At 42.2% G+C, this 20,638-nt stretch overlaps 1 protein-coding gene across 14 annotated transcripts in view; it reads left to right on the forward strand.

Moving 5' to 3' along the window:
• Atg4c (autophagy related 4C, cysteine peptidase) overlaps nt 1–20,638 on the forward strand; it is a 108,100-nt gene that overhangs the window by 48,272 nt on the left and 39,190 nt on the right. The window lies entirely within an intron of this gene.

Raw genomic sequence — 20,638 nt, forward strand, 5'->3', positions numbered from 1 at the left:
ATGACTTGTAAGTTAATCCAGCGTGTGATGCCTTATATTTTCATGTGGCACTAAAGACAAGCACGTACACACACACACACACACACACACACACACACACACACAGAGTCTCCCTTCGTATTAGAAAACATTGTGGGTATAGTGAGCATGGTTTTCCCTTTCATTTATTTGTACAAAATTGTTTAAGTTATCAATGATGAAAAGACGTGTGTTCCTTAGTCATGTAGAGGTAACATACATGGAGACAGTGAAGGCCATGTAGGAGCATCTGTGGCTTAGGAAACACTGCTCTAGGAAGTAGCACAGCGGGAGTGACACTAGAAACGTACGTTGACATAATATTGTAGAGAAGTGTGAATGTCAGGCTGGAGCAGCACATTAATAATGTATTTTATGCCATTAAAATTTAAATTTCAGGCATATAGACATATGAAGAAAAATGCCGGTATTCTAGCACCGAGCTTATGAAAAATTACACATATACTATAATTGGTTATAAACCCAGTGTAAGTGGCTCTCTCTCCAGCTGCCTTCCTTTTCTTACTTGTTACTGGTAACTTACATATTGGATCTGTCCATCACACCCGTTTTGATACATCTATAAACATCATATGCTGCTTAGCATGCTACCTAGGTTCTCAGTATTTTGTTTATGGTCATTTAGCTTGTTTCTAAGAACCTAAAATTTTTTTTCAAGGTTTAGTTAAAATAATATTCTATTACTTGTATTTTCTTAGTTATTTATTTATTTGTTTGTTTTTCAGGCCAGGGTGTGTGTGTGTGTGTGTTTGTATGGTGTGTATATATGCATGCGTGTGTGTGTGTGTGTGTGTGTGTGTGTGTGTGTGTGTGTGTATAGCCCTAGCAGTCCTGGAACTAGCTCTGTAGACCAGGCTAGCCTTGACCTCACAGAGATCTGCCTGCCTTTGCCTTCTGAGTGCTGGGATTAAAGGCATGCACCACTACCTCCTGGCTAGAGTTATTTATTTTTGTGCGTATAATAAGTGTTTTACCTGCAAGTACTTAAGTGTATCACATGTGCTGCAGTGCCTTTGAAGGCCAGAAGAGGGCATCAGATCCACTGGGAGTAGAGTTACAGATGGCACTCCCATGTGGGTGCTAGGGATTGACCCCAGGCTCTGTGTGAGTACTTTAATCACCGAGCCTTCTGTTCAGCCCTATAAATAGTGTTTTAAAGAGTATTCTTCTGGATGTATCATTCTTCACAATTGCATTAGATATACTTTGTACATCATTAGATGTACTTTGTATATCAGAGTAGAAATGGTACACAGAGTAGAAAAGCTACACAGGAGTGTGTAGTTCTGTTTGCCTCCTGTGGTTGAAGCTGCCCAGAGTACTTCTAAAAGCCGTATGCAAGAATTCCCAGCGCCTCGTGTGATGCCGCTTGAGACTGCCTGACTGAAAATGTATAAACAGTCTACGAGGTAGAGTTAGTATCAGTTTGTATTTTAATCTGTATTTCTCTGATCGACAGTGACCTTGGCCACCTAGATGATGGTGAATCCATCTAGTCAAGAGTCATCTGAATGATTTATAGAACTCCGCAGAGTCCGTGATCCTGTGTAGCCACACCCATTGAGCTAACCTTATTTTTCCTCTTCGTGTCCTAATAGGGATTTAACACCAGTTCCCTTTGCACAGTCAGGTTTGCTGAAGATGAACTTGCAGAAGCCGCTGACTTCTCAAGACTTGATGGGGTAGCTCTCTTTAACCCTGTCTCTGGTCTTTCTGTTGTCCACTGTCCCTCCTTCCTTTCCTTCCTTACATTTTTTTATGTCCTTTATTTTCCTACATGCTTTTTAACTTATTATTGAAAGCTAACTGATTGCCATGGTTCAAATCTGAGGTGTTCCTCACAGCCACATGTGCATGTGCCCCTGAGTCTCAGCTGGTGACAGTGTTGGTAGCAGAGGTTACAGAAACGTTAGGAGATGAGTTCTGGCTTGTGGGGAGGGGTCACCAAGGGGTGGGAGGCTTCAGGGCTTACAGTCTTTTCCAGTTTCTGGCCCCATACTTTTTCTTGGTCCAATCTCCTCATACACCCGTGCCACCATGAGCAGAACTGTTCATACCTCCACGCCTTGCCGCCACGATAAACTGAAACCATGACCCAAGTCAGTCTTACAGTGTGTCTTATTTAGCATTTGTATTGTTGTGAAGAGGCACCATGACCAAGGCAACTCTTACAAGGACAACATTTAATTGGGGCTGGCTTATAGGTTTAGCCCATTATCATCAAGATGGGGCATGGCAGCATCCAGGCTGACTTGGTACAGGAGGAGCTGAGAGTTCTACATCTTGATCCAGAGGCAACCAGGAGAAGACTGGCTCCCATGTGGCTAGGAGGAGGGTCTCATTGCCCACCCCCACAGTGACACACTTCCTCCAACAAGGCCACACCTACTCCAACAAGGCCACACCTACTCCAACAAGGCCACACCTCCTAATAGTGCCACTCTCTGGGCCAAGCATATTCAAACCACCACACAGTGCATTTGCCAGCTGTTTGTCACAGCGATGAATCAGGGAACAAGAAGATCAGGATGCTGGGCCATCACAGTGGCTCAGTAGACTAGGGGGCCTGCTGCCAGGTCTGACGGCCCAAGTTAGATTGTGGGATACGTTCCCACCTGCGAGGATGGACCTCTCTGTTTCTTCTTTATATTTTCTTGCTTTTAGTTTTACATATTTTGTGGCAAGATCATTAATTTATGTACAATTTTGATTATTAGGTCGTACTTTTTAATTGAATCTACTAATTGACTAAATTTTTTTCTATTGATTGGTTACAATTTTTTAAATTAGATTTATTTATTTTATCTTATGTGTGACTGTTTTGGCTGCATGATGTGATTCCCCTGGACATGTTTGGTGCCTGAGAAGGTAGAAGAGGGCATCGGATCCCCTGGAACTGAAGTTACACATGGCTGTGAGCCTCCATATGGGTACGGGGAATTAAACTTGGGTTGTCTGGAAGAGCAACAAATGCTCTAAACTACCGAGCCATCTCTTCAACCCCTGGATTGATGGTTTTTTGTTTGTTTGGTTTTGGTTTTTTTTTTTTTTTTTGGTTTTTGTTTTTGTTTTTTTAGATAGATCCTGATGTATCTTCATCTTGAAACTATGTAGTTGAGGCTAGCCTGGTATTTATTCTCTCCCTCTCTCTCTCCCTTTTCTCTCCCCTTCTCTTCCTCCTCCCTTCCCTTCCCCCGTCTCTCAAATGATTGTATTTATTATTCATGTGAGTTTATTGTGTGTGTGTGTCCATGTGTAGGCCAGAAGATAACTTGTAGGGGTCAGCTTGTCCCTTCTCCCATATGGATTTCCACAACCTAACTCCCCGTCAGACTTGGCCGCAGGCCCCCTCACCTACTGAGCCACCTTGAAGGCCCAAGTCCCTGATTCTGCCGCTTCTGCATCACAAGTGTTGGGATTACAGGTCTGCGCCGCCTCGCCTGGCCCAAACTAAATCATTTACAATTATATAATTACATTTGCTTCCTCTATCTCTGGTAGCATTTCCCACCTTATGTCTGTTTCTCTGCTTCGCTGTCCAGAATCTGAGTTGTGTCGGACTCTGAATTCCTTGTGTGGTAGTGAGCGGCGTCTTCCTGATGCCTCTGTTCCTTCTTTCTCACGTGGCTTCTGTCTGACGTCATTTTGTGTCCCTCTTGATTGTTGCCATGGTTATCTCCTGTAGTGCTTCTTGTTGATGAACGAATACTGTTTTTGTTTGTTTATGTCTTTATTTCACATCCATTTAAAAGAGACAGTTAGAAATTTTAAAGAAGAGTTGAAAATGTAATACAGTTAACTTTGCCATGGACCCATGTGAGAATAATTGCTAGCATGATGCCCCATTATGCTTGAAGAATTGAGTGTGCACTTCTTACAAACAAGACCTTCCCCTGCATAAGCTCGGTTCAGCTGTTCCAATCAGGGGAGTGATGCGGTTTAGCACGTGAGCATCGGGGCTTTAGAAGATACCACGAGGCAGCCATGTATATTGACTCTGCTTTAATCTAGAGGAGTTTACCATCTTCCATGACTTTATCTTGTCCTTTTAAAGATGGCCAGATTTGCTTAAACAAAACACAGCAAAACAAAACAACCCAACCAAACACAAACCAAGACATGTTTGGTAATTTTCTAGCTTGTCCCTAGTGGTGGGTTTACCTGGTGTCTCCTCATGGTTTTCAGGTCTCCTTTCAGGTGTCACACCTTTCAGGTCAGGTGTATTACAGCAGGTGACACAATACTGTCTTCCTACTGAATTTTAGTGGCTGGCACATGTCCCTTTGCTGGTACCTAACTTCTGTCACTTAAGGTGATGTCTACTGCCTCAGTGCACTTAGTAGGGCAGAGACACACCGACCGCCCCTGCCCTGTGTGGAAGCATGCTTTGCCCAGCGCCACCTACTGGCTTCAGAAGTGAATTGCCTTGCAGGTATTTTCATGGGCCCTAGGGTTCTTTCTGTTTCCGCCTCTGGTGCCACTCCACCCTACCAGGTTACACCCTCCCTCCTTACAATGGACCTCTTCCTCCCCCACCCCCCACCGGAAGCTTTTCAGTGGTGCTTTTATCTGTTTTATCCATCCTTACCATTGCTCTTGGTGATGGAGTTATTTTGCCCCATGCTGTTTTATCAGGCTCTCCTAACAAGGGTATTTATAAAGTGGCTTTTAGCTATTTTTTTTTTTAAATCGGTAAGACTTGACTATAAAATAAAAAGATCCATTTTTAAAATCGTAAAGTTATTTTTATTTTTTATTTCACTGGAATTCTGCCACAGGTACTGTGTATAGAAGGAGACCTGTTAGGTTTTATCTGCTGCCCATCCAAAGGAATGTGGACACTAAAGGAAATTATAAAAGTGCTAAAGCGAAGCAGAGCAATTGAGAGGGAATTTGGTTGTCCTATAAATCAGCAATGCTGTCTTTATGGGGCCTGCCCGCCAACTGGGTCTTTCTCCATCTCACCCCCTGTGTGCACCACAGAGGCATCTCTCATCATCTCCTACCCAGTGTGCACGTTGAGTGGTACCCGCTGACCTTTCCCATCACTCTGGCCCTTCACGGCACCTTCCTTGAAATGTCTGCTCTAATTTCTTTCTTTCTTTCTTTCTTTCTTTCTTTCTTTCTTTCTTTCTTTCTTTCTTTCTTCCTTCCTTCCTTCCTTCCTTCCTTCCTTCCTTCCTTCCTTCCTTCCTTCCTTTCCTTCGTCCTTTCTTTCTTTCTTTCTTTCTTTTTTCTTTTCTTTTTTTTTTTTTTTTCAAGACAGGGTTTCTCTGTGTAGCCCTGGATGTCTTGGAACTCACTTTGTAGACCAGGCTGGCCTGGAACTCAGAAATCTGCCTGCCTCTGCCTCCCAAGTGCTGGGATTAAAGGCCTGCGCCACCACCGCCTGGCTTTCTAGTTTTTTTTTTTTTTTTTCCATTTTTTATTAGGTATTTAACTCATTTACATTTCCAATGCTATACCAAAAGTCCCCCATATCCACCCACCCCCACTCCCCTGCCCACCCACTCCCCCTTTTTGGCCCTGGTATTCCCCTGTACTGGGGCATATAAAGTTTGCAAGTCCAATGGGCCTCTCTTTCCAGTGATGGCCGACTAGGCCATCTTTTGATATATATGCAGCTAGAGTCAAGAGCTCCGGGGTACTGGTTAGCTCATAATGTTGTTCCACCTATAGGGTTGCAGATCCCTTTAGCTCCTTGGCTACTTTCTCTAGCTCCTCCATTGGGAGCCCTATGATCCATCCATTAGCTGACTGTGAGCATCCACTTCTGTGTTTGCTGGGCCCCGGCATAGTCTCACAAGAGACAGCTACATCTGCGTCCTTTCAATAAAATCTTGCTAGTGTATGCAATGGTGTCAGCGTTTGGATGCTGATTATGGGGTGGATCCCTGGCTATGGCAGTCTCTACATGGTCCATCCTTTCATCTCAGCTCCAAACTCCGTCTCTGTAACTCCTTCCATGGGTGTTTTGTTCCCAAATCTAAGGAGGGGCATAGTGTCCACACTTCAGTCTTCATTCTCCTTGAGTTTCATGTGTTTAGCAAATTATATCTTATATCTTGGGTATCCTAGGTTTGGGGCTAATATCCACTTATCAGTGAATACATATTGTGCGAGTTTCTTTGTGAATGTGTTACCTCACTCAGGATGATGCCCTCCAGGTCCATCCATTTGGCTAGGAATTTCATAAATTCATTCTTTTTAATAGCTGAGTAGTACTCCATTGTGTAGATGTACCACATTTTCTGTATCCATTCCTCTGTTGAGGGGCATCTGGGTTCTTTCCAGCTTCTGGCTATTATAAATAAGGCTGCTATGAACATAGTGGAGCATGTGTCCTTCTTACCTGTTGGGGCATCTTCTGGATATATGCCCAGGAGAGGTATTGCTGGATCCTCCGGTAGTACTATGTCCAGTTTTCTGAGGAACCGCCAGACTGATTTCCAGAGTGGTTGTACAAGCCTGCACTCCCACCAACAATGGAGGAGTGTTCCTCTTTCTCCACATCCTCGCCAGCATCTGCTGTCACCTGAATTTTTGATCTTAGCCATTCTGACTGGTGTGAGGTGGAATCTCAGGGTTGTTTTGATTTGCATTTCCCTGATGATTAAGGATGTTGAACATTTTTTCAAGTGCTTCTCTGCCATTCGGTATTCCTCAGGTGAGAATTCTTTGTTCAGTTCTGAGCCCCATTTTTTAATGGGGTTATTTGATTTTCTGAAGTCCACCTTCTTGAGTTCTTTATATATGTTGGATATTAGTCCCCTATCTGATTTAGGATAGGTAAAGATCCTTTCCCAATCTGTTGGTGGTCTTTTTGTCTTATTGACGGTGTCTTTTGCCTTGCAGAAACTTTGGAGTTTCATTAGGTCCCATTTGTCGATTCTCGATCTTACAGCACAAGCCATTGTTGTTCTGTTCAGGAATTTTTCCCCTGTGCCCATATCTTCAAGGCTTTTCCCCACTTTCTCCTCTATAAGTTTCAGTGTCTCTGGTTTTATGTGAAGTTCCTTGATCCACTTAGATTTGACCTTAGTACAAGGAGATAAGTATGGATCGATTCGCATTCTTCTACACGATAACAACCAGTTGTGCCAGCACCAATTGTTGAAAATGCTGTCTTTCTTCCACTGGATGGTTTTAGCTCCCTTGTCGAAGATCAAGTGACCATAGGTGTGTGGGTTCATTTCTGGATCTTCAATTCTATTCCATTGGTCTACTTGTCTGTCTCTATACCAGTACCATGCAGTTTTTATCACAATTGCTCTGTAGTAAAGCTTTAGGTCTGGCATGGTGATTCCGCCAGAAGTTCTTTTATCCTTGAGAAGACTTTTTGCTATCCTAGGTTTTTTGTTATTCCAGACAAATTTGCAAATTGCTCCTTCCAATTCGTTGAAGAATTGAGTTGGAATTTTGATGGGGATTGCATTGAATCTGTAGATTGCTTTTGGCAAGATAGCCATTTTTACAATGTTGATCCTGCCAATCCATGAGCATGGGAGATCTTTCCATCTTCTGAGATCTTCTTTAATTTCTTTCTTCAGAGATTTGAAGTTTTTATCATACAGATCTTTCACCTCCTTAGTTAGAGTCACGCCAAGATATTTTATATTATTTGTGACTATTGAGAAGGGTGTTGTTTCCCTAATTTCTTTCTCAGCCTGTTTATTCTTTGTATAGAGAAAGGCCATTGACTTGTTTGAGTTTATTTTATATCCAGCTACTTCACCGAAGCTGTTTATCAGGTTTAGGAGTTCTCTGGTAGAATTTTTAGGGTCACTTATATATACTATCATATCATCTGCAAAAAGTGATATTTTGACTTCCTCTTTTCCAATTTGTATCCCCTTGATCTCCTTTTGTTGTCGAATTGCTCTGGCTAATACTTCAAGTACTATGTTGAAAAGGTAGGGAGAAAGTGGGCAGCCTTGTCTAGTCCCTGATTTTAGTGGGATTGCTTCCAGCTTCTCTCCATTTACTTTGATGTTGGCTACTGGTTTGCTGTAGATTGCTTTTATCATGTTTAGGTATGGGCCTTGAATTCCTGATCTTTCCAAAACTTTTATCATGAATGGGTGTTGGATCTTGTCAAATGCTTTTTCTGCATCTAACGAGATGATCATGTGGTTTTTGTCTTTGAGTTTGTTTATATAATGGATTACATTGATGGATTTTCGTATATTAAACCATCCCTGCATCCCTGGAATAAAACCTACTTGGTCAGGATGGATGATTGCTTTAATGTGTTCTTGGATTCGGTTAGCGAGAATTTTATTGAGGATTTTTGCATCGATATTCATAAGAGAAATTGGTCTGAAGTTCTCTATCTTTGTTGGATCTTTCTGTGGTTTAGGTATCAGAGTAATAGTGGCTTCATAAAATGAGTTGGGTAGAGTACCTTCTACTTCTATTTTGTGAAATAGTTTGTGCAGAATTGGAATTAGATCTTCTTTGAAGGTCTGATAGAACTCTGCACTAAACCCATCTGGTCCTGGGCTTTTTTTGGTTGGGAGACTATTAATAACTGCTTCTATTTCTTTAGGTGATATGGGACTGTTTAGATGGTCAACTTGATCCTGATTCAACTTTGGTACCTGGTATCTGTCCAGAAATTTGTCCATTTCGTCCAGGTTTTCCAGTTTTGTTGAGTATAGCCTTTTGTAGAAGGATCTGATGGTGTTTTGGATTTCTTCAGGATCTGTTGTTATGTCTCCCTTTTCATTTCTGATTTTGTTAATTAGGATTTTTTCCCTGTGCCCTTTAGTGAGTCTAGCTAAGGGTTTATCTATCTTGTTGATTTTCTCAAAGAACCAACTCCTCGTTTGGTTAATTCTTTGAATAGTTCTTCTTGTTTCCACTTGGTTGATTTCACCCCTGAGTTTGATTATTTCCTGCCGTCTATTCCTCTTGGGTGAATTTGCTTCCTTTTTTTCTAGGGCTTTTAGATGTGTTGTCAAGCTGCTAGTATGTGCTGTCTCCCGTTTCTTCTTGGAGGCACTCAGCGCTATGAGTTTCCCTCTTAGAAATGCTTTCATTGTGTCCCATAGGTTTGGGTACGTTGTGGCTTCATTTTCATTAAACTCTAAAAAGTCTTTAATTTCTTTCTTTATTCCTTCCTTGACCAAGGTATCATTGAGAAGAGTGTTATTCAGTTTCCATGTGAATGTTGGCTTTCCATTATTTATGTTGTTATTGAAGATCAGGGCTTTCTAGTTTCTTAACAGTCACCTTGCTACAGTCTGTTGCCAACATAGCTGCCACCGTGATCTTATTTAACATGGCAGCCTCCTTGTTAAGAGCACCAGCTGCTCTTCTACAGGAACTGGGTCTGAGCCCCAACACCCATGAGGTGCCTCAGAACCCTTCGCAACTCCAGTTCCCAGGGATCTGATGTTGTCTTCTGGCTTCCATGCCACTGTGTGCATGCAGTGCATAGACTGACAAATATGCGAAATACCCATTCCTATAAAATAGTGAAATAAATTAAAAATGCAATTAAGATTGTGCTAGTAACTTGTCATTTAAACCTTCATAGTTTCTTTCCAACCTATTCCGAGTCAACGCTTAAACCGGTACAAACTCGCATGACCTTATGGGGCTCAGGAGGGATCCCTGCTTCCTCTATCACCAGCCCGGGGCCTCACCTTCGGTCCTCTTCTGCCAGCTTGACTGAGCCTCTCCCTGCTCCTGCTTTGCTCTGTGTGTAGAATTCCCTCTCAACCGATGCAGATGCGCTCCTGTCCCTTCCTTTGCCTCTTCCAGGTCTCTATTCGTGCTCTCTCTCTGCTTAGACTTCTAGCTGTCTGTGCGAAGTCGCTCCATTCCTGGTTTGTCTCCTTACTGCCCTGCCTGTCATTCATTTTACATACGTGTAACTCGTCTGTGTGCATTCTGCTGCTTCAGGCACGCATATGTCTTTTCCACTGCAGTGCTACCTTGGCAAACTTCTGGAAAGTTTATAGTTGAGTTACCAGCGCTAAGGGATGCTTGTCACACTCTTGGGGTCAGTAAATATTTGTTGAATGAAAGACTGAATTAAAGAGGTTTTGTTAAAGGTTTTTCTTATAAGTTATCAAAGCGCTCAATGATTGAGCTATATAGAGGGTCTTCAGTAGATGTTCACCTATTCCGGTGTTATTTTCCTTAAATTTCTATGGCCTTATCTCAAGATTTATAATAGTCTATTGATTTAGTACTATTAGTATGTATAATTCAAAATACACTTTTCAGAAAGCTAATTTCTCTATGTAATTATGTATATGTGACTATATAAAGGTAATCTGTTGAAAGTGATGACTGGTGTGGGGTTAAAACCAAACTTTGCTGACTCTCGACCTCCCACTCCTCCTCCCCTGGGGCCCCCTCCCTCCCCTTCCATGTTCTTTCCTGGGAATGATAATCCCAACTTCAAATTATCTATCTTTGCTCTTCTTTTCTGCTCTGGAGGCCTGCCCTTCTGTTTCCTGTAAGGAGTTGGCTGTTGCCAAGTCTGATGTTGTTTTAAATTCTTGTCCCCGCAATGGGACCATCTTCCTTTGGAAGCTCTCAGGTTTGAATTCTGACTGCTACAACCTAGCAGATCTGATATGCTGTGCATCCATGACCGTGCTCTTTGCCTTTCTGACATGCTGTGTATCAGTGAGCAAGCGCTTTCCCTCTCTGATGCGCTGCATGTCTCTCTAGTTGGTGCTGCCTATAACACCAGTCTGAAGGCTGAGACGAAGTCAGTGGGGCTTATGAAGTGTACTCGGCCTGGTTTACTGTTTGGCTCTAAGTCAGCTTTACACGTCCTCATTTGGGATCCTGGTCATTGGGTGTCCTTAAATTCTTTCTGTTTAAGGAATTTTTCTTGAAATTGAGAAAATAATTTCATTTCCTCTTGTTTGTTGTTTTTTTGGTATTGTCTTTTGCATCTGCATCCTGTTTCTCTCTGAGCTCTGCAGGGCAGACCTGAGGGCTTTCTGTAGCTTCTGCTAACATACCTCATAGCCTGTGGATTTAGCTCACACGCACTCTGCTCCCTGTCCTGGAGACATTGTAATGCTAACATACCTCATAGCCTGTGGACTTAGCTCACACGCACTCTGCTCCCTGTCCTGGAGACACTGTAATGCTAACATACCTCATAGCCTGTGGACTTAGCTCACACGCACTCTGCTCCCTGTCCTGGAGACATTGTAATGCTAACATACCTCATAGCCTGTGGACTTAGCTCACACGCACTCTGCTCCCTGTCCTGGAGACATTGTAATGCTAACATACCTCATAGCCTGTGGACTTAGCGCACACGCACTCTGCTCCCTGTCCTGGAGACACTGTAATGCTAACATACCTCATAGCCTGTGGACTTAGCGCACACGCACTCTGCTCCCTGTCCTGGAGACATTGTAATGCTAACATACCTCATAGCCTATGGACTTAGCGCACACGCACTCTGCTCCCTGTCCTGGAGACATTGTAATGGGAGTATTTGTCTTTTCTCTCATATTTCTTTTTAGAATAATTGTTCCCAACCTGATTATCAAATAAGATATTCCTTTTGTTGGCAAGCATATTACCTGGTAGTGCTGTTTGAGGCCAGAAAAATCACATAAAACCCAAGAATATTAAGAAATTAATCACTGTGGCTGGAGAGATGGCTTAGTACTTAAGAGCACTGACTATGCTTCCACAGGACCTGGGTTCAATTCCTGGCATCCACATGGCAACTTACAACTGTCTGTAGCTCCAGTTCTAGGAGATCTGGCACCCTCTTCTGCTCCAAGGGATTCTGTATGCCTATGCGGCATATAACTCAAAGAAATGCCTGTGTGCACATGTGCGCACGCGCTTGCACACACACACACACACACACACACACACACACACACACACACACACAAATAAATGATAAATAAATAAAAACTAAAAAAAGAAATGATTTCATTAGAATAGAGGTTAACACAAAAAAAATTGTATGTCTAGTCATCCTTTCGTTGCAGCAGAAGGTTCCATTCATGGACTTTGAGATCAGAGAGGCAATTCAATGCATTGCTAGTGTTTGTTTAGTCCTTTGCTGAGCACCCTACATATCTCACTCTAATTGAACTTTGTGAGGTACACCTCTTATACAACTAAGGAAGTTCTGGGAAGGTCAACAAGTTTTACAAAATCATAATTACTGGCCCTAGAGAGCTGGCTTACAGAGGACCCCGGTTCCATTCCCAGAACCCACGTGCTCACTAACATCCATCTGTAACTCCAGTTTCAGGGGGTCTGATCTCTGATCTCTGTGGGCAGCAGACATGAGTGTGGTGCACAGGCTTATATACAAGCAAAACACTCATACACATAAAGTAACTAAGTCTTTAGGAGAAATGGTGATAATTATTAAGTGGTGGTGCTGAGTCAAGGCCTTACAGCAACTCAAGGCTTCTCATCAGCCCTGTCCCAGTCTCCCTGAGAACTCACCTTCCCTGCGACGACAGTCTTTATTTCCAGCAGTCTTGAAAGTCTTCAAATTTCAGGTAGATCCTGTTCTTTATCAGTTATTGCTTTTTGTTGCTTGTTTTATATTGGGTTGGAACCCGCCTCTGTGATCCTTGTCCTCATAGAGTGACAGAGTTAATCTGCTTTCTCTTCTCAGGTCAGCGTTCCCATATCCTCCAGCAGCGACATTTCCCTCACCCATCGCTGTCTCGGAAAATGTCTTTGTGAGACCACTTTGGTGTTTCAGGCGCATGCTTACAATTGTATTTCCAGAGAGGCTCCTTTCTTTAGCTCTGTGATCTCCACCTGCATCCTTTTCCCTTCTGGATTTGTTGTGTAATCTTTAGGGGTTTATAGTTTCATTAAAAAGACAAGAGTAGACATTAATGGCAAATGACTCTATATGTTTAATAAAAGCCAGAAGACTAATATTGTGATAATAATGCAATAACAGTATAAAGCCAATACATCAGGGACCAGACAGTCTTGTAAGACCTTTATACATGTTAGCAGATTCAGTCTGCATAGGAACTCTGTTGGGTAGATGCTAGCATTGCTGGTTCTACGTCTGAATAAGGTGAGACGGTCTGGTCAAGTAGCTCGCTCAGGCTAACACAGTTCTTAGGTATCTGGTTTTGAGCCGAGTCTGCCCAGAGCCACAGCCAATGTTAGTCATCTTTATGCTCAACTGGATGAGTCCGTGGGGCCTTGGAGGAGCCGTCAGTGTGGCCTGAGATAGAGTCAGTAGAATGGAGGATGGGCTGGAAGGATTGGTTGTCGTGTAGTCAGGAAAGAAGTGTGAGGAAGAGCCAGAAAACACTGGGGAGAATCTCCAGGAAGAGTTGTGAGAAATTTGTGGTAGAATGGTTATGAGGTGGGTGTTTAAGTAAACAAATGAAACCCAAATCACCTTCTCATCTGACTCAGCAGGGCCTGTGAGATCTGCTCTCAAGGACCATGTTCTCTGCTGCTGTCTGTCTACGCAAATGCACTAAGAATTTAGTCTCCGGTCTGTCTGCTGACAGGGCTTGTTACCTTAGTGTCATTCTGGTCTCAGCCTGGCCCTTTCTGACCACAGACCCTGAAGATGTGCTTAGCACATGGCCTTGCTTGATTTTGACCACGCACTCCTCATTTGTGGATGGCACACAAACCCTGGGTACTTGTTTAATCCCCATCTCTTTTCCTTTTTTGTTTTTCTTTTACAGAAAGGATCCTGATTGTGTTTATGGTGTTAATGTGCCCACTCACTCGTGTTCCTGGGGTCTCCGTTATGTAGATCCACTTTGGGTGGTAAAGTCATGTGGTGTGAACTTAGACTTTCAGGGATGTTTCTCTGATGAATTAGGATACAGATGCAATGTTGCTTCTCTCCTGTCCACGTCCCCTACCCTGAAGGCAAACTAAACATATGGGACATTAGTAATCTTACTGTAATTAGGAGAGGGAGGCCAGGGAATTATAGAGACTGTCTTTTAATGTCAACTAAACAAGTTAAAAAAAAAAAGACTTCTTGTTGATAAAACAGTTCCTATTATTTAAAACCTTTGTTAATTGTTTTGTTTTGTATCTGTCATTTGCAACAACTCCACTTCTAATTAGTAGGAATTCTGGAAGGGAGCTAATTTGGGGAGAAAGAAACTGTTCTACTCTATTATGATTGATTTGATCTGATGTTATAATGAGCCTTTATTTGCTGTTGAAGCCTGTATAGAATATTAGCCGTATTAGAGTTAAGCTGCCGTGGTCAAAACCTGGCTTCGTCAGCTCGCTGTAGCCTTGAAACCATAGAGAAGCCGCCTGATCCTCCAGCATTCACCACCTCATCTGCGCGCATGGAAGGTAACTGTGCTTGATAGAGAAATAGCTGAAGCTGAGGGCAGAAAATATATATTTTTAAAGATTTATTTTTTTTGTGCACAGTGTTCTGCCTGCCCGTGCACCAGAAGAGGGAACCACATCTCATTATAGATGGTTGTGAGCCACCACATAGTTGCTGGGAATTGAACTCAGGACTTCTAGAAGATCATCTGGTGCTCTTAACTTCTGAGCCATGTCTCCAGCCTGCAGCTAATATTTTTAAGGAGGAGAATATAGGATGTCCTAATACATAGGAGAGATGAAGGGTCAATTTTCTATCTGTGTTTGGGATGTGGAACTAGATGGAGACAGTGAGTAAAGAGTTATTCAAAAGACACTGGGAAGTGAGGTACTGCAGGATCTTAGGGAATGATGCCTCAGGAAGATCATTGTCATGGAAACAAGGTGAGGATAAGAGCTAATAACAAGTTGTTCCTTTGAGAGCTAGAAGAGTGGGTGGGACTTACGGTCATCAGGATGTAAGCGAGTTAACAGTACCTGCAGTCTTAATGCAGTTCAGTAATTGGGCTCGTGTAGTAGCGAAGCATATATCTGTGTATCATGTGTGCCTGCTGCTTGTAGAAGCCAGAGAGGTATCAGGAGTTACAGTGGTTGTGAGCCACTATGTGGATTCTGGGCATCAATTCCTGGTCCTCCATAAGAGTAGCTAGTGCTCCTAACCATTGAACCAGCTCTCCAGCCACTCTTTCATAGTTGTGTGCCTGTCTGTCTATCCTCCATCTATTATTATTATAATTATTTAATTCATCTATTTATCATCTATTATCTGTCTATCATCTATTTGTCTGTTTATATCTATGTCTGTTCATATGTACATATATTTAATTTTAGTTGTGGCATTTTAAGACAGTATCCTGATATATTTAATCCAGGCTAGCATCCAACTCCTGATCTTCCCGGGTACTTGGGAGTGTGTCACACTTATGGGTGTGTGTCACCATTTCTGGCTCACAGAATATGACAGTCCATATTGTACATTTACACACATCACTGAAAAGGGTGTGTATAAGGTATGAAGGCTGATATACTTTAAACAGTTGGAAGGCTTTTCAAGGTGATTTTGACATATTTTATTTTCCATGTTTTTGGCTGGCTTTAGAATGTGACCAAGGCATGCGCTATAGCTCAGTACAGTGTCCGTGGAGAGTACCAACGGAGTGCTGTGGACTAGCGTGGTTTTGCGTGTTCGGTGGTAGGCAGTAGTAGAAAGGGCTTTGGCGTGGGGGAAGTGGCCGATCATCCCCTTGTTTTACTCACGTCCTCCTAACTGGCTTTATGATGAAATAAACTACTCAACTTTGTCCTCTAGATTTTTCCTGTCTAAATTCTGAGGCCTGGCAACCCAGGACACAGATAAAGTATGACTGTATTTCTTTCCTGTAAAGATAAGAAATCTGTGACTTGCTGTTGCGGTGATAAAGCAGCTTCAGCATGCATTCAGCTGTGTTGTAAAAACAAAACAGAATTTAGACCGCTCAAGCCCCGTTTCAAAATTACTTATGCTTTTGTAAGCTAATTTATCTTAAAAGTTTAAAAATGCTATTTTCTTAATTTATGGACAAAGTACACGCTTAAAAGTTTAGAAAATCACACGCACACACACACACACACCAACAGAAAAAAGCTCATTGTTAATTTTCCCACCTAGAAACATGTTAATATTTTCATTATATTTGCTTCTAGAGCTTTATAAATAGATTTCTATCTTGTTTTTGAAGGTATAGGATAGGGCTAGGAGATGGCTCAGCAGGTGAGGGTGTCTTCAAGAGAACCTGATGATTTGAATTCCATCCTTAGTACCCACAAAGCTGAAGGAAAGCATTGACTCCAGCTAATTTTCTTCTGACCTCCGGAGGTGCACACACACACACACACACACACACACACACACACACACACACACTAAGATTATATAATAAACATTTGGGTTCTGGAGAGATGGCTCAGCAGTTAAGGGTGTTTGCTGCTCTTACAGAGAACCTGAGTTCAGGCTGTTTACAACCACTAGTAACTCCAGCCTCAGGGGACCTAATGCCCTCTTCTGCCTCTTACCTGCACTTGTACATTCATGACATATACATGCACACACATGGCATGTGCACGTGCACACACACACACAAATACACACACATACACATACAAACACACAAACACACAAACACACACACACACACATACACACACACAAACACACACACACATACACACACAGCATACACACTTACACACACACAAACACACACACACATACACACACAAACATACACACACAGCATACATACATACACACACAAACACACACAGCATACACATGTATACCCACATGAAATATATACACTCAACACACACATGGCACACACATACAGCATACATACGCACATATAAAAGTAAACCTAAAAAAGATTATAAAATAAACATTTTCCTACATCATTATCAATTAACATGTATTTTACTTTGAATAGTGTTAAGCTAGTAATATTTTATCTCTAATTTAGAATTTTTAAATGTAGGTTTTATATTATCTACTTTGGGAAATCCCAAGATTTGACAACACTGCCATTGTTCTAATTAGAATGTCAGATTTTCCTTTTAAAAAAAAAATTCAGGATTGATTTTTTTTTAAAAAATGCATCTGTAATTTTTATTTATGTTTCTGTGTTTGTCTGTGTGAGTGCCCACCTTAGACAAAAGAGGACACTGGATCCCCTGGAGTTGGAGGTATAGGTGGTTGCCCACCATAGACAAAAGAGGACACTGGATCCCCTGGAGTTGGAGGTATAGGTGGTTGCCTACCATAGACAAAAGAGGACCCTGGATCCCCTGGAGTTGGAGGTATAGGTGGTTGCCCACCATAGACAAAAGAGGACCCTGGATCCCCTGGAGTTGGAGGTATAGGTGGTTGCCCACCATAGACAAAAGAGGACACTGGATCCCCTGGAGTTGGAGGTATAGGTGGTTGCCCACCTTAGACAAAAGAGGACACTGGATCCCCTGGAGTTGGAAGTATAGGTGGTTGCCCACCTTAGACAAAAGAGGACACTGGATCCCCTGGAGTTGGAGGTATAGGTGGTTGCTCACCATAGACAAAAGAGGACACTGGATCCCCTGGAGTTGGAGGTATAGGTGGTTGTGAGCCACCTGATGTCAGTGCTGGGGACCAAACTTGGGTCCTCTGGAGGACAAGCAAGTGCTCTTAACCACTGAGCCATCTCTCCAGCCCCAGTTCTTTGTATTCTTAAAGATGTCTTGCTGTGGTACCCCTTGCTATGGGAAGTTCCTGGAAAGTTTGTGGACAGGCCTTTGGGGACACAAGTGCCGATAATGAATTGTTGATGTACTCGTCTTCTGTGGCTGTAATCATTTGTGTCCTTTAGTTCTGAATTTGTTGATTTAAAAAAGAATGAGCTAGACAGTTTACAAAGCCCCCTTTGGCGTTCCAGTTTTTATTTGTCTTGAAATGACATCTTGGCTGCTCTATCATGTTGATGGGCTGGTAAGTTTTCACTTGGCTTTGTCCTCTAGCCAACTGTCCATTATAGTGCATTTAGTAGGTTGAATAATCTTTAAAGGTTAGCTTTGGCTTCACAACAAAACTGAGCAGGAAACCGTCTGAATGCCCCCCTCCCCACTATCAGACTGCCCTCCCCGGGGAGGGAATTTGTTACCAGGATGCTCAGATTAACTCTGCTGCTGTGCCAAGTCTGGAGTTTTAAGATTTACTCTGTCTGCTGTATATTCTGTGGCTTTTGACAGACATACTGAGACACATGTCATTATAATATCATAAACAATAGTGTAACTGTCAGAATGTCTCTGCTATGCTCGTCCATCCTTTGTCCTCTTAGACACTGATCTTCCTACTGTGGCCATCATTTTCCTTTTCAAAAACATGTCATAGCCAAGGCCATCCAGTGCGCAGTCGCGTTAGACCGGCCTTTCCTCGTGGTAGCATGCATTCGAGGCTTTCACGCCTGCTTCCGTGGCTCACTTCTTTTCAGGGTTCTATTTTCGGGATCACCACAGTTTGTTCTCTCACTAAGACACAACAGCAGCATCTTGATTTCCTCCTTGTTTTGACACCATGAAAAAGAACCGGATATAAACATGCACACAGGGTTTTAAAAGACGTGCCTTTATCTTTATTTCATGTCCACAAGTGCTTCTCTGCATGGATGTTTGTGCAGGGCATGTGTTCCTGCTGCCTGTTCATGTGGAAATGAACAGGTGCTGGATCCTGTGAAACTTGAGTTACCTGTGCTTGAAGATGCCATGTGGGTACTGGGAACTAAACTTGGGTCCTCTGTAGAAGCAACCAGTGCCCTTAACTGCTGAGCCACCTCTCCAATCATAGGCTGTAGGTTTTATGTGGACATTGAATTTTAACTAATTTGGATAAACCTTCATTTTTAATTTTGATGTCTATGGGTGTTTCCCCACACGTGTGCCCAGTGGAAGGCAGAAAGGGGGCATCAGATCTCCTGGAACTGGAGTTGTCATGTTGGCCAGTGCTCTTAACTACGGAGAACTTTCTCCAGCCCCCCTGGATAAAACTCAGTCTTCTTTTGAGATGTCCTGTCTCATTTGAGATTCTGAGTATTATTAAGTAAACTTAGAAAGATTTGCCACTGACAGTTCTCAAAGCTGGAATCAACAGGTTTTGTATAGGAGGCCTCAGATTGCATGAGGAGAGATGCACTTTACAAAGGGTAAGGGTTTTCTTTCTGGCATTTTCCCTGGGGTGCAGAGTTAACTGATAATTGACTGACGAGCATCTCGGACATTGCTAAGACTCCTTCTGATCTTGAAGGGAAAGTTGAAAGTTTCTAACGTTAGCTGTGCTTTGTTGATCTGAAGGTAATATGATATGGCCTCTGGCCCATTGAACACTGGACTTTACAGGTGACAGGAAATGGATGTGAAGTGACAGGCAGGTTGTTGGCCTGTGGAGAATGCTTCCTTAGATGCAATCCTTTCTGCCTCTTGTTCTCTATTTGAATATTTTTACCCATCTCCTCTTGCAAATCAAATAAATTAGAGCAATGAAAAAAATAGCTTGAAATAAATTATAAGATCTGGTTTTATTAAATAATGTTTTTAGTACTTAGTTGTTTTAAAAATGGTTTGTTTCTACCCAACCACAAAGAAAAAAAAAGTGAATTATGTTAACTGTCTCATTGAAATGTTTTTAACATTGTTTCTTTTGCAAGAGCTATTTATTAAGCCAAGAGAATCTACAAATGTAATGTGTGCATGCATGTGTGCCTGTGTGCGTGTGATAAATGTACACGTGATAACAAGCCATGATGACTAGTGGTGTGTATGTGCACAGTCGGTGTTCTCTCAGCCTTTTCTGTGTAGCTTGAACCTTACAGAGTTTTAATGGTCCTTACTTAAAACAAAGGTTTGGTTTTTGCTTGGCCCGTTGGCACATGCAGGTCACCGCAGCTCTTGGGAGGCAGAGGCAGTGAGGTTGTGGCAAGTCTGGGGACATAGTTACATCTTGTCTCATAACAAAAAAGAGAAACATTTTTCCCCAAACATTCTTCAGAGAAAGTTTGATATTCACTTTTATGAATATGGTTTACTTTTTAATAGAATTTATTTAAAGAAAGATTTAAAATTGCTCAAATACACTTGAATCTGTAATTTATAAACATGTATATTATGTAATAGTTGCAGGTTTCCCACAAGATTTTAGAGGCTGCTTTTTTTTTTTTTGTACGGAGGCAATTTGTCATTACTGAACTAGAGATCACTCTTTCATGTTGACTAGATTAAAGCTGAATTATTTTAGTCAGAAATGTTAGTATAGAAATCTTTGAAAAGGCCAAACCTATTTTTTTACATTTCTATGCATTTTTTAAAAAAATTATGAGTATGCACATGCCATTGTATACGTGTGGAAATCAGAGGACAACTAGTAAGAATGAATTCTCTCTTTCCACCACATGGGTGCCCCGTATTGGACTCAGTTTGTCAGGCTTGGTGGCAAGCATCTTTACCCACTGAGCCATCTCACTGGCCCTCAAACTGAGTATTTATAAGAGCTTTATATTACTGCTCTTAATCTTTTAAAACCAAGTCTGAAGTAGGGAAATTGGCTGCCTTAGACTCTCTCCTGGAGGATGAGGGGGAGTCCTTTGCCCAAGGTCACTTTGAGGTAGTTGCAGACCTGAGATAAGACTGGGCCTTCTGAGTCGGTATCACACTGCTTTTACGTGTGTTACCTTGCCAAGCAGTCCTT

Source organism: Mus musculus, chromosome 4 (genome assembly GCF_000001635.26).
Source record: "Mus musculus strain C57BL/6J chromosome 4, GRCm38.p6 C57BL/6J".
Taxonomy (NCBI): Eukaryota; Metazoa; Chordata; class Mammalia; order Rodentia; family Muridae; genus Mus; species Mus musculus.